The sequence below is a fragment of the Haemaphysalis longicornis genome, unplaced genomic scaffold (assembly GCF_048455015.1).
Source record: "Haemaphysalis longicornis isolate Haplotype H1 unplaced genomic scaffold, Haemaphysalis longicornis Haplotype H1 scaffold_2, whole genome shotgun sequence".
Classification (NCBI taxonomy): Eukaryota; Metazoa; Arthropoda; class Arachnida; order Ixodida; family Ixodidae; genus Haemaphysalis; species Haemaphysalis longicornis.
This window is the reverse complement of record NW_027526295.1, coordinates 192,060,424-192,073,098: the sequence shown is the minus strand read 5'-3', so window position 1 is coordinate 192,073,098 and position 12,675 is coordinate 192,060,424.

Sequence of the window (12,675 nt, the reverse complement as noted above, 5' to 3'; positions counted from 1 at the left end):
ACGACCTGTGCATCTGAACTTGAGATTTTGTGTAACATTTTCTTTTATTCCCTGAGGGGATGATGTGGTGTCCATAAACAGCCAATGTTAAAATGTAGGTTGGCACCCGGGATAGGGAGAGCTGCACCCAAGGTGCACAGTTTTGGAATAAACGGCGGTGTTCTTCCCAGCTGAATCATGGTCGTATTACGCACCGCACAGCACGTTACATGTAGCTCATGTAGGTGGTATTCATAGGAAAGTTTGGCTGTCAATTTATTCTTTTGGCAATACTGAATTGGCCACGGACATGGCCGAAGCGCCACGGACATGGCGCGGCTTGTGCCACTGCGGCTGCACGCCGAAGAATAACACGGGCGTGCGTCGTCGGCTCCGTTTCAACCCAATTCTCAACGGTGGTGTCAGCAGAGTTGTTATTAATCGCACTCACGTTGGGGTCGAGGCATTACTTTGCGTTCGGCGGGCTAGAGCTTGGAATGTCCAACCCATATCATGCGCTTAGCACGGACAAGTACCGTCATCCCGCGGAGCCTGACGTAACCAGTGACGGCGCACTCACATTGTTGCCTGTTGGCCTGCATGCGTGCCTCGCTATTGCATACAGGCTATATGATATAAACGTTGGGGTTCAAAGTGTGCTTGTGCTGGCGCATATTAGGAGATTTCCCGGAAGGTATTAGAACGGCTAGGACTGGCCGATTTTGGTTTTTATCTAGTGCAGATACGGTTAAAGATGCCAGGACAGGGGTTTATCCAGAATTTCGATTCTTTTGCGGGGGGGGGGGGGGGTGGATATATAAATCCCTGGGTGGGGTGCTCGTGGTTGTGGAATTTTTTGGGGGTGCGTCGAAGTTCTCCTGGTGGAGGGGGGGGGGGGGGTTGTTGAATGGTGTGTATAAATCTCTGTGGCAGAGAGTCTGCGCGCCGAGTCGAGCGATTCATCTTCAGCATGACCGCACGGCCCATCTCAGCGGCACTCACCCTTTTACAACAGGAGAGAGAGGGAAACTTTATTGTGAGTAAGTACGTGTCTCGAGGAGGATTAATCGAAGTCCTAATGGTGGTGGCAGGCAACGAGCTGAAGGCCCGCCTCCTCCTGGACGTCTCCACCTTGACTTTGGAATTGGAAGACCCGTGGTGGCCGTAGGCCGGTGCCTTCCAGCACCTCTCCCACCCTCTTGACCAGGCGGACCTGTAGGTCCGGGTCGGGGCTGCGAAGCGAGGCCTCCCACCTCTCCTCAGAGGGGATTTCGGGGGAAGGGTCCCGGGGGCATGACCACATATTTTGAGAGAGGTTTGCATAAAATTCCTCACCTTAGGACAATGCCACGACTGGCGCCAACTCCAGACGGAAGTCTTCCCCAATCCGGCCACCATGTGCCCGGGCCTTCACCCAACCTCGGCGTGCCTCGGCACCCATGCGGCATGGTCGCCTGGGCATGGGCGCCGGGGCACGCCGTGGTTAGGTGAAGGCCCGGGTGGATATTGGTCATGGTGGCCGGATTGGGGAAAACTCCCGTCTGGAGTTGGCGCCAGACGTGGCATTGTTCTAAGGTGAGGGATTCATCCGCCCGACAATAGATCCCGCGGGACAGGAGGTATTTTATGATGATATTGTCACGAATGACACTTCGGACATCCAACGATGTAGGCTATAAAGAAGGTTTAAAGGGACACTGAAGTGATTTGTAAACATTGCGGGATTACTAGCGAAAATTGTAGTTCGGAGTCCGTAGGCATTGTTTCGACCACTCTGGCCGCGTTTACGCGAATTTATTTAGTAGAAAAATCAATTCGAAAATGCTGTCCTCCTCTCTTTACGCTCGCCCATTTTCTGTGGCGTTTTCGTGTGACGTCAGCAGGAGATGAGCTGGAAAATGGCTGCGCTACTGCACGGTTCGCCGACCAGCCGACCTACCGATCGAGTCAGTCGGCCCAGCGTTTCGTCCGCCGGCCGCCGGCGGGTCGTCGCTATTCGCTCGCTCAATTGAAACTAAGCCACAACACCTTTGTGAATGAAAGAATGTGCCTTTCCTTACTTTGTTAGTTTGTACACTGTGTCAAACTCAGAGTCCGGGTCGCTCCACACAAGCGCTGCACAAGTGCACATGCGACGCTTCGCCGACTTTACGCTAGTAGGAAAATCTAAGGCCGATTGAAGGCGGGAGAAGAGTCAGCGAAGTCAATATAGGTACTAAGAAAATAAAATCACCTGAAACTTTTACCGTACAGCGCAAAACTAGGGAGCAGGAAGCACTTTTTGCGCTGGGTAAACAAGCACAGTGGTCAGCAGCACGACCGCACATCTGCGAACGCTTTTCCGTCAAAGAAATGCAATCGCTAGACGTGAGATATTGTGGAAGTTTGGGGGACACTTACTGCAGGAGTGATATACAACAAATAGTCACATAAAGTACTTAAACTGCTTAAAATAAATAAAAGTGTAAACTGGTCATACATTATAAACCTTATATATACAAACTGGCCAACCCGGGCTCGTGGCCTAGCGGTTTGAGGTGCTGGAATTTGTTTTGAAAGTCGCAAGTTCGAATCCCCGAGGGTACATGTTTTTTTTTTTTTTTTGTAAGTTGATTTTTTCGTATGCGGCCCATGTTTTCTGAACTGAGTTCACCATTTTTGGGCCGTAACGTTCACTGCTCCACGAGTGAGATCGCAGAACGCGCGCATACTGACAATGACGCGCTAGCGAGTTCTCGTTGGCGTGCTGTTGCCACAAGCACCGACTGCTTGCGGGCAGTGGGCCCAGGCCTGAATCAGCACACCCTTGGCCTGGTGCGAACTAGCTTTTTACGAACAGACATGAGTGAGGCAAGCTCCGAATATGCGGGAAAAGCGCATGGCATTTGAGAGTCTGCGGTGACGCGGAGGGCGTTCATCCACTGCGTAGGCCTCGTCTAGTGATTTCTACGATTCCAAGCCGCCCTGGGAGGTTTATCTTAGACATTTGACAGCCGACAACATGGCAGAAGCGCGGTACGGCGATAATTGAGAAATCGAGAATGCCCATCCAACAACGCCATCAGATGTCACGCATGTTGTTTTACAGAACCGAAACCGAAACCGAAACTTTTGATTGCTAACCTTGGGCATCGTCCAATCACGGTGCCCCCCCCCCTCCTGACGTCACAGCCTTTAGTTGGTGCGGCCGCCGCAAACCGCGCATAGTAGTTTTTCTTATTTCGCGCTTTGTAAAATAATTACCGATTTGTCAACCGGATAAACGATGAATAGTGTGTTAATTTGAGCCAGTCTACACAGTGCAAGCAAAAACGGGAGCTTGACAAATTCACTTCAGTGTCCCTTTAATGGGTCTAAACTCTAAAATGCAGCCCAGAGTCCGTGAGGAAAAGCGATTGCCCGAGCGTTCTCGTCTTCTTTTCTCCCTCGCTGATGGTTATAGTAGCGGCATTTCTTCTCTGACTTGCTGGTGATGATAGTGGCAGAATTCCTTTACCCCCACCCACCCCATGAAAGGGCATCGACTCGATGCGACTCGATGCCACGGACAACGAAACGATATTGTTCAACACGGATCAACACCTGCGAGACGGAACAAGTTCGATACGTGGGTGTGTAGTCCGTGCCTCAACGTTTGTAGTAAGGCTTGAGCCGCACGCCGTGTACCACTTCGGACCTTGGCCTTCGGCAGGAGGCTGCGCGCGCTGTGACAGGTTTAACTTCATAATTGAGGTCCCCAATGCGGCAAAGTATCTATAGGGGCCGAAGTACCGCTTCATAAGCTTCTCGCTCAAACCACGGCGCCGTACGAATGTCTAAACCCAAACTCTATCACCAAGGTTGAAATGTATGTCTCGTCGACGGAGGTTGTAGAGGTTAGCTTAGACGGATTGTTGATGTTGAATCCTGATTCTCTCGAGTTGCCGTGCTTCCTCGGCGCGCTGTGAGACCACTTTCGCATAACAACGTGAGGGTTCGAGCTAGTTGGTACTCCATAGTGAAAATTTAAAGCGCAACAAATTTAGACACAAGACGAATGACACAGGGACAAGCGCTACTTCCAACTGCGCTTGGAAGTAGCGCTTGTCCCTGTGTCATTCGTCTTGTGTCTAAATTTGTTGCGCTTTAAATTTTCACTTCCGCATCTTCGTGGGTAAGATCGCTGGGCAAGTGGGGCAGCATTGCGTCGAGCATGGTATTTACGTGTCGGCGTACGCCAGATATAATGGAGAAAATCCCGTCGTTTCTTGGATCGGGGTGTTGTACGCAAAGGTCACAAATGGAAGCACTTCGTCCATGTTCGGTGCTCGACGTCTGCGTACATGACGATCATATCTGTTATTGTCTCATTGAGGCGCTCTGTAAGTCCATTTGTTTGGGGGTGGTACGGCGTTGTTCGACGGTGACTGGTGTTACTCAAGCGGAGTATCATCCTGTGTCAGTTTGGACGTGAACGCAGAAGCGGCGGTCAGTGATTAACACTTTGGGAGCGCCATGCCGCAAAAGAATTGACTCAATGAAAAATTTCGCTATTTCAACGCTTGTTCCGAGCGGCAGCGCCTTAGACTCTGCGAAGTGGGTTAAATAATCCGTCGCTATCACAATCCACCGATTTCCGGAGTTGGACACGGGGAATGGACCGAGAAGATCCACGCCAGTTTGTTCGAAAGCTGTTGTTAGCGGGGGCTGGATAGGATGTAGAAATCCGGCCGACTTTATTGGCGGCTTCTTCCGCCTCTGGCATTCTCGGCATGTTTGTGTGTAGTGACGGACTGATTTCGGAAGACGAGGCCAGTAGTATTTTTCTCGTATCCGGGCTAGTGTGCGGCTATATCCAAGATGTCCGGCGGTGGGGTGGTCATGAGAAGATTCGATGATTTCGTCTCGAAGGCTGTCTGGCACGACAAGAAGCCATGACCTGCCGTTTGGGTCAAAACTATTTTTGTATAGGACGTCCTGTCGAAGACAGAACGAGGAAACGTTACGTGAGAAAACTTTGTGAAGGTCAACTTGCTGGCCTTGGAGGTAACCCATAACGTTTTGCAGCTCAGGGTCCTGTCGTTGCCGTGCTGCCGTATCAGAGCCGTGTAGTGTTCCCAGAAAGGCGTCGTCATCATCGACTTGCGCTTTCCACGGGGGCCCGAGAAGGCATTCCGCATCACTGTGTTTGCGGTTCGACTTGTAGATGATGGAAAAATCAAATTCTTGAAGGCGTAGCCCCCCTCCCCGAGCAAGCCGTCCCGATGGGTCGCTCAGGTTGGCAAGCCAGCACAGTGAATGATGATCAGTGCTACACGGAACGGACGACCATAATGGTAGGGACGAAACTTTGTAACTGATACAAGGCACTCCTTTTCGGTAGTTGAATAGTTTAGTTCCGCTTTGGTTAGCTACGGTTTGTGTAAACGCTGACTCGCTCAGCGCCATCCTGTATTTGGATAAGCAAAGCACCAAGTCCCGCACTACTTGCATCGGTATGGACTTCAGTTTCAGCCTCCTGGTCAAAATGACCAAGGACGGGCGTCGTTTGCAGAGCTGATTTCAATTCCTCGAATGCACGATGTTGTTCCTCCTTCCACTCGAACGGGACTTGTTCTTTTGTAAGGTAAATCAGTGGGGCAGCTATCGGGGAGATGTTCTTGACGAAGCGGCGATAGTAAGCGCACAAACCCAGGAACCTTCTCACTGGAAGGCGCGAACCGCGGCTGTTTTCGCTGGGCCAGCACTTACACCTGCGCTGCTAACAATGTGGCCTAGGAACTTCAGCTCATCGTACGCGAACCGGCATTTCTTGGGGGGGGGGGGATCGAGCGTAAGGCCGGTGGTTTTCGAGAGCCTTCAGTACTTCTCTAAGTCGTCGTAAGTGTTCGTCGAATGTACTTGTAAAGATGACGACGACGTCATCGAGATAAACGAGGCAAGTCTGCCATTTGAGGCCGGCGAGAACGGTGTCCATTACACACTGGAATATCGCTGGTGCCGTACATCGCCCGAAAGGTATCATACACTTTAAACTCATACAGCCCATCTGGGGTAATAAAGGCCGTCTTTTCTCGGTCCCGTTCGTCGACCTCAATCTGCCAGTACCTACTCTTCAGGTGTATTGACGAGAATAAACGGGCATGGCGGAGCCGATCGAGAGTGTCATCAATGCGTGGAAGCGGGTACAAGTCCTTCTTTGTTATTTTGTTTAACCGCCGATAATCTACGCAAAACCGCAGTGTCCCATCCTTCTTCTTAACAAGCACCACTGATGCAGCCCAGGGACTGTTAGATGATCCTTCAACATGTCTTTCACTTGGGTTTGTATTGCCTCTCGTTCTTGGGGCGTGGATGCGTGGCGTCATCAGTCAAAATCCGGTGCTCTCCCTGTGGGTGTGCGAGCGAGGCGTTCGTATTGTCCCATTAGGTGGGCTTCGACTAGTTCGCTGGCCTTGCTGTGGAGGCCTAACATTCCAGTTTGGCTGTGGACGTGCCGGGGGGAAAACGTAGTGCTGCCTTGTATGCGCGTCTAATTAGAGCATCAATTTTGTTGGTTTCAGCAGCTGCTAGCTTAAGGTAGGGGATAGAGTAAACCAGGGGTTCTCAAGCATGTTGGTCCCAGGGAACCTAAGCTCCAATAAGTGCCAAGGAACCCCCCCCCTCGCTATTTTTCATTCCGCTAGCGCTACATTCACGTGCAATAAATTCAAAAAAAAGCAAGCTTGCTTGCTTTCCCCAAACAGGATAAATGCGCATGGGGGTAATATAAGGCAGAGATTCAAGTGCAATAGTTTAACCACGCGGCACGTTTTCGAAGTGTGGCTGGGTACATGCTGCTGGCTGGATTTATTGCGCAGCTCGCGCCTTTCTGTTATGCATTGAGATGTGCTTACTGACACTCGTGCGTGAGTAATGCAGGTTCCTTAGAACGATCGCACCTAGGGTTCACCATCTAAATTACTGGGCGAGTGCGGAACCAGGGAAAATTTATCAGTGGCTCGCGGAACCCCGAGGAGGGGCCTGCGGAACCCCTAGGTTCCGCGGAACCCACTTTGAGAAACCATGGAGTAAACTATTGTGCTCACGACGAAAGCTTGGAGTAGGCGAACCCTGTTCTGCTCTGTCAGACCTGAGTTCTAATTATTAATGGCCCTCTTGAACACACCAATGGTTCGGTGTCGTTCTATTGGTTGGGGAAATAAGCTGTCAATCCTTTTGCGGTTGCGTTCGTGGCACCGTTGCCAACGCAGGCACCAGGCTAGGGAAAAGCGCGATTCCACACGCCGAATACCCGCGAGAACAAGACACTCCCGAGAACAAGACACTAGCTAAATTTTTGGTTCGCTTGATTGTTTCCGTTTTGCAGAGAAGCTGTCTTGAGATGCTAGGTTCTGGCCAAAATTGCGCGCGTCTATCGGGTCACGTCGACAAAGAATCGCACACTTGTGGTTCAACATTGCGCGTATATAATATGCGGATTTTACCAAATTCACCTCTGTAGCCCGAACTGCCCTGCACTATTGGAATATGACGAGATTAAAAAGGAAGTTTTTAACAGCATAGCTGTTTAATCCTTTCGTACCACCGTATAGCTTAACCAGAAAAAAAATGCCGAGAAAAATACCGAGCGCACGTGAGCGTGCGCCTCGTGAGAAGCACTGGCGTCGACAATGGCTTGCGCCACGTGAGGAGCTCGCTAAAACATTCCAAGAAAAAATACCGAGCGCACCTGAGCGTGCGCCGTCGGCCGGCTAGACCTTCGAGAACATTCGGCCCAGCGTTCGTGGCGCGATCTCTCGCGTTATGTTCTCCTCGCCAGTTCACGTGCGTTCACTCCTGAAGTGGGGACGTGGACGCCGAGTTCACGAAGCCGGTTACCGTGGGTTCTAGCGCGTGATAACGCGGTCTACATTTGGGAGAGACGTGAAAGGCTGTGGAAAAAACGATCCAGGCCTGCCAGTCGTGGATAACTTTCAGCGGCAAGTTCGGAAATGCATGTGAGGCGCAACAGCCGGGTCTCCGACGAAGGGAGACGGGAGCTCTGCCGTTTCTCCAGCCCTGCACCACTAGTTCAAGCTGTGCCATTTTTTTTTCTATTAATTATTTTTATGGTCCAATATCATATGTGCAAACCGCTATGAATTGTTAGTTTTTGTTCCGGAGCCGAACCGAAACAAAACCGCTTAATTCGGTTAATAACCGATTAAGAACCGATTAAGAACCGTAACGAGAATCACCTCGTTCAACCGTACCGTGCAGACAGCGCGAAATAGAGTCGTTGCTGTCCGAAGATGCTCGCCGCTGTAACGCTGTCGCAATATTCAGCGATTCGATGTCAGCTGTCCAGCTTTTGCAGCAGGTATACCTGCGGGAACGCCGTGCCAGTGATTCTTCCATCCTTTTCAATCGTCTCACGCATGTAGTTTTAGCATAGCGGCTAGCTAACGCTATCGGTATACGATGGCGGGTGTCGGGACCCGAATGGGCGAGTGCGCATGCGTTCTGCGGTGTGGGCACCCATGCTTCGCCGATCCCGCGCATTCGTTCCGGTGAGGGGCGACCTCGTCGCCCACCCTCGCTCGCGCATGCGCAGTCGAGTCCCTATAACCCGCCACCGTAGCGTGAGCCTCCGCTAGCCGCTATGCTAACACTCTAATAGAAAGTTTTAGTATAGCAAATAGCGTCAGCTAACGCTACGGCGACGGGTAACGGGACCCGACTGGGCACTTGCTGATTCGTTCTGGTACGGTGGATTAGTTCCGCTGGCCGACCCTCGCCATGCTTGCGCATTAGTTCCGCTGAGGGGCGACCTCCAAGCCCTCCCCGAGCGTGCATGCCCAGTCGGATCCTGTATCCCACTGCCGTAGCGTGAGCCTCCGCTAGCCGCTATGCTAAAACTCTCTATTGAAGACCACGTGAATGACAAGCCTCAGCCCGACATTATTCGTCCCTGAAATACCCCCTGGGCGCCACCCGTGGTTCTTGTGAAAAAGAAGGATGGGTCCATTCGGTTTTGCGTCGATACCGCCGTTTGAACACCATAACCCACAAGAAAGTGTATCCTCTCCCTCGCATCGACGACGCCCTCGATTGTTTGCAGGGAGCAGAATACTTTTCATCGCTAGGCCTACGATCCGGGTACTGGCAGATCCCGATGGCGGAAGCTGATCGAGAGAAAATTACCTTTGTTACCCCTGACGGCCTTTATGAATTTAATGTATTGCCGTTTCGGCTTTGCAACGTTACTGCCACATTCGAACGCATGATGGACAGTGTTTTGAGCGGACTAAAGTGTAAGACGTGTCTTTGCTATCTGGATTATGTGGTTGTTTTCTTTTCGGACTTCAAAACGCATCTCGCCCGCCTGTAAGTTTTGACCTGTCCTGCAACTTGTGCGCTGGGCTGCAGCTGAATCTCAAAAAGTGACATTTTGCTGCGTGCATGCTGACGATCCTAAGCCACATCGTTTCCAAAGGCGGGATTCTCCTAGATGATACCAGAGTCCCTCAATACATTGAAGGACTCTGATGATACGAAGCTTAGAGCCGTAGCCGAGTTTCTGAAGCCGAGAAAGCGCTTCGGAGCTTTATCGGTCTTTGCTCCTATTTAGGGCGCTTCGTACGCAACTTCGCCACCATAATTTCGCCTTCGACTCAGCTCCTCGGCAGTGCCAGCGACATATCTGCGTGGTCACCCTCCTGCGACGAAGCATTTGTGACGCTACGGCGTCTTCTTACATCCCCTCCTCCGATACCACGGCATTTTGACCCGTACGCCCAACGAAAGTCCTGTTTTGTCGAGTACATAGTAGCATGCGCGAGCCGCACGCTGACGAAAGCTGAGTCGTACTACTCTAACAAGAAAGGAGTGCTTGGCCATATATTTCGGGCACTGGGAAAGTTTCGCCCGTACTTGTATGGTCGCCCATTCGATGACGTCACCGATCATCACGCACTCTGCTGGCTCTCCTGACAAAACGGTTCGATCATCCGTTGTTGATATGGCGCAGTCAGTAATTCGGGGGATTTTTCTTTATGTACCATCAACTTAGTGATCATCTACGGACTTTTACCCCCTTAAATAAGTCCCAATATTATCAACGCCCTCCCTATTCTAAATCACAACTCGAGGAAAGAAATGCGCGCCAACATTGAAATTGTATGTTTCTGTGGGCCGCCGGTGCGCCGAACATGACATTATTGGCTGCGTGCAGGCGATATAAAACATGCATTGCGCTTCCAGGTACAGGGCTCGCTGCTACTATACAAGCATTGTACACCAGCACAAAATGACGCTAAAATAACAAAAGAATAGATTTTTGATAATTATCTTGCGTAATAGTTTACTTTTGCACACGCCGCAAAAACGAAATTTTACGATTCAAATTTTCTTAAGCTGTTATATTTCGTTTGCAGGGCAATGGTGTCTTGTGTATTGGCCCGCAAAAAAAAAAAAAAGTTGTTGATCCCTCTTTCAAATCGGCAAAACACGAAAGTGAAAGGGGCCTTCACAGGAGCAGTTGAATGTTAAACGAATTTCCTTCTTGAGCGAAGGGTTCGCGAGCGGGTTCGCGAAGGGTCTCCGCCAGACGAAGTGACACCGATACGCAAGAAACAAAAAAACAGGGGAGGGTGCCTCAATTCACGCGCGTCCCCCGGACACGAAGGTTGTTGTTGTCGTAGAACTTTTATTGTGAGAAGAAAGGGGAAGGGGGCAGGGGTGAAAAGTTGAAAGGGAGTTCATGGGTAGGGCCCAACGTCCAGGGCTCCAGATGCAACGGCTCCCACCTTGGCTCTCTGGATCAGACGTAGCTGATCTTCGAGAGATGAGCTGGTAAGGGCTGCCTCCCGTGTCTCGATAGGATAAATCTGTATACTATTGCTTTCCTGGGGCCAGATGTGCGGGCACGCCCAGGTTGCGTGAAATAGCGTGGCTATATCTCCGCATTTTGTGCACGTTTCTTGGAAGGAATTGGGGAACATTTTTGCCAGTCGTTATTTATGTGGGTACGTGTTTGTTTGTATTTGCCTCAGGATTTGAGCTTCTATAGCATTTAATTCCTTGTGTGGAGTAGGAAAGGTACTTCTCTTTTGCCTAATAAGCGAGAGTCTTTCTCCATATTTTTCGGGGAGGGGGGTGATAAGCGTGATCGTCAGGTGTGCGGTGTGTGAGTTTACGCACTGCCTTGTCCGCTGCTTCATTACCCTCCAGTCCTTCGTGTCCGGGACACCATGTGATATTGTATTTTTTCTTTAGTTCAGGTGGAAGAAGGTTTTTGAGGCGTTTTGGTATTCTTCCTGCGGCAAGATTCAATACTGCTCTCTTGGAGTCTGTTATTATGTTCAGACTTCTCGTCTTTTCGCCGAGTCGAATTGCCATGAGGATGGCACCAGTCTCCGCTTCTTCTGTGTTTGATTGTTTAATTGTCATGCAATCTTGCAGAGCTCCCTTGAAATCTGTGACCACTAGTGTGGCGTTGATTTTGTGACATGTTCCAGCATCCGTATAGAACGTGTTTTCATGATCCTTGAATTTTTTCCTGAGGTATTTGACTCTCGTTTGCCTTCTGTCTTTGTGTACAGTGGGGCCCATGTTTTTAGGTAGAAAAAGGGTTTTGATGTGACTGCGCTGTTCAGGTTTCAAGTTCGTCATGGTGTCCAGTCGTGTTCTTTCTGGGGGGCTACCTATCTTCCAAAGGATGGATCTCCCAATTTTAGTGGTGGCAAGCCTTTCGTTCTGGGCGATTAGTAATGCTTCATCGATCTCTTCGAAGGTGTTGCACACTCCTAATTGAAAGAATTTTTCCGTGGACGTGTACAATGGTAGGCCCAGTGCTACTTTATATGCCGTCCTGATGATAATGTTTATTCGTTCTTCCTCTTGTTTGTTTAGGTTGTGATACGGTAAGCTGTACGCCAGCCTACTCGTGACGAGGGCTTGCATGATTCTTAATGTTTACTCTTCCCTCAATCCGGCTCTTCATTTGGTGATTCTCTTCACAATTCGGGCTAGCTGGGTTGAAGATTTACTGATTTTTTCAATAGTGAAATCGGCTCTTCCGTTTCTTTGTATCGTCATTCCCAGGACGCGAATGTGGTCTCTTTCTGGGATTACGGATTGGCCAATCTTCACAGCTATCTTCTCTTCCTTGTTGCTGCTTCGGTGTGCGTGGATTCTTACTATCTCTGATTTTTCCGGGGCGCACTGGAGTCCATTTTCGCCTGCCAGCTTTACTACCCAGTTTACGGCGTTCTGAAGATGCCTTTCTTTTTCTGTAGTTGACCCTTCCTTGCGTCGCCCATATTGTTATATCATCTACATAGATGGCGTGTCCAATGTTCGGGAGTTCTCTCAGCTTGTTCGCGATCTTTATCATCGAAATGTTGAAGAGGATAGGGGATATGATGGATCCCTGTGGCGTGCCTGCATTTGACATCTGAAAGGGTTTTGATCTCAGTTGGCCAATTCCTACCGTTGCCGTTCTGTTGGATAGAAACGCTGTTACGACCTTGAAGGTTCTTTCGCCGCAGCTCATTGCGCTGAAAGTTTCTAAAATGGCTTTGTGGGAGACGTCATCAAATGCTCCCTTCAAGTCCAGGGCTAGGATAAAGTGTTCTCCCTGAGCAACCTTCTTTATTACTTCTTCCTTTATGAAGGAAGGCGTCCTGTGTGGACAGTCCTGCACGAAAGCCTATCATGCTATTTGGGAAGATG